This window comes from Cervus canadensis, chromosome 6 (genome assembly GCF_019320065.1).
Source record: "Cervus canadensis isolate Bull #8, Minnesota chromosome 6, ASM1932006v1, whole genome shotgun sequence".
In the NCBI taxonomy this organism is placed as follows: Eukaryota; Metazoa; Chordata; class Mammalia; order Artiodactyla; family Cervidae; genus Cervus; species Cervus canadensis.
In genome coordinates this window covers 47633303-47635731 of record NC_057391.1, presented here as the reverse complement: position 1 = coordinate 47635731, position 2429 = coordinate 47633303, and the positions used below count along the sequence as shown (strand labels likewise).

General features: G+C 34.0%; 1 non-coding gene across 1 annotated transcript; it reads right to left on the bottom strand.

The window, feature by feature from the left end:
* Positions 1-1303: 1303 nt before the first annotated feature.
* Positions 1304-1365, bottom strand: LOC122444435. The gene has a single exon (XR_006270269.1). It is a non-coding gene; the product is annotated as a U7 small nuclear RNA (small nuclear RNA).
* Positions 1366-2429: the final 1064 nt, after the last annotated feature.

Here is a 2429-nt window from a genome sequence, read left to right as displayed (position 1 = left end):
AACCAAAGGTGAAGCAGTGGAGAATATTTTTAACATGAATCATCTTGTCTTTGTGTACTGCTTAACACTTAATATTGACTATGGTCAAGTAATTTAAACTTTCTTAACCATAATTATCTCATTTATAATGTGAATGAAGTTGACTTTACTTAATGATCAGTTTGAGGAGGTGGTACCTCTTAGGTGAAAAAACAAAATAGATTATTGCTACTAACTAAATTGTCCTGGAATGTTGGAAAGCTATCTGATCTCTGCAGGGTTTACTTTACTCTGGTGGAAAATAAGATTACTGAACTAGATGATCCTTAAGATCCTTTACAACTCTTTTTTTTTGTTTGTTTGTTTGTTTTTAGCTTATTTTTTACTGTGCTGAGTCTTCGTTGCTGCTCGGGCTTTTTCTAGTTTCAGAGGGCAGGGGCTGCTCTCCAGTCGCGGTGTGCAGGCTTCTCACTGGGGTTGTTTCTCTCATTGTGGAGCTCTGGCTGTGCCAGCTTCAGTAATTGCCCCGCAGCATGTGGGATCCTCCCCAACCAGAGATCAAACTGGCATCCTCTGCATTGCAGGGTGGATTCCCAACCACTGGACCACCAGGGAAGCCCCCCTTTACACCTTCTGATTGAATTATTCAACAAATATTTATATAAAACTGAGTAAAACAAAGGATTTAGCCTTAAAAGGTCACAGTACAGTTAGAGGGTAAATGGATTAATTAAATGTAATAAATGCTCTAGTAGGAGATATAAACATAATTTCACTGAGACAGAAGGGAATTATGGGCTCTGACTGCAAAGGCAGAGGAAAATTCAGCCTATGATAGTGACTTTCTTTGTTCCTTATTTTAGGGGGGAAGACATTAGTGTTTCACCATTAAGGATAATATTAGCTATAGGTGTTTTATAGATTTTTTTTCTGGATTGAGGAAGGTTCCCCCCAGCCATTTTTCATTTGCTGTGAGTTATCATGAGTGGATACTGAATTTTGTTAATTTTTTTTCTGGATCATATGAAATAATCATCTAGTTTTTCTTTCATAGTGTGAAAATATGGTGAATTACATTGACTGATTTTTGTATTATTATATAAACCATGCATTCTTGTGATTAAACCATGATATAGTCTCCATGTTTATGTATCACCAAATTTGATTTTCTAAAATTTTGTTAAGAATTTTTGCACCTATGTTCATGAGGAATATTGTTCTAAATTTCCTTATAATATGTTTGGCATTGATTTAGGGCAGTACTGGCCCCATAGAATGAGTTGAGTTACATTCAATCACCTGTTTTCTTTTCTTTTTTTTTTTTTTTGGCTTTCTGGTGTGAACCGGAAAACCTGCTGGACAAATTCCAGAAGAGCTGTAACACTCAGTCATCTATTTTCTACAAGAGTTTGTGTATAGAACTGGCATTATTTCTTCCTCAAATGTTTTGTAGAATTCACCAGTGAAGCCATCTGGACCTCATGTTTTCTTTAAGGAAGTTCTAAAACAATGAAGTCAATGTGTGGCTCTAATGTGATGTCCTCTCTCTCCTTCTTGTTATTCACAATTTATTTCTTCTCTCTTATTTATATTAATCATGAACAACCTGGTTACTGGTTTATCTGTATTACTGACATTCTCAAAGAACTAGCTTTAGATTTCACTCACTTTTCTCTTTTGTTTTTATTTTCTATTTCATTGATTTCTGCTCTTATTTTTTTTCTATCTGGAAAATTTTAAAAATTTGTTTTCCATAGTAGAGTTCATAATATGTGTAAACATAATAACATAGTACATAGACATAAAACATAGTACAGACTTTGAAAAAATTGAAATATAATTGATTTATAATGTTGTGTTTGGTTTCAGGTGTACATCAAAGTGATTCAGTTATATATACGCATATATTCTTTTTCAGATTGTTTTCCCTTGTAAGTTAGTACAGAATATCAAGTATAGTTTCCTGTGCTATACTGTAAGTCCTTATTGTTTATCTACTTTATATATGGTAGTATATATTTGTTAATCTCAAGCTCCTACTCATTTATTCCCCCTTCCCCTTTCCCCATTGGTAACCACAGGTTTCTTTTCTATGTCTGTGAGTCTATTTCTATTTTGTATAAAAGATCATTTGTATCATTTTTTTAAAGATTCTACATATAAGTGATATCATCTGGTATTTGTCTTTCTCTGTCTGGCTTACTTCACTTGTATGATGATCTCTAGGTCCGTCATGTTGCTGCAAATGGCATTAATTCATTGTTTTTAATGGCTGAGTAATATTCCATTTATATTTGCACCACATCTTCTTTATCCATTCTCCTGTTGATGGACATTTAGGTTGCTTGTCCATGCCTTGGCTATTTTACATAGTGCCATCATTACCATTGAGGTGCATGCATCTTTTTGAATTATGGTTTTCTCTGGATATAAACCCAGAATTGGGATTG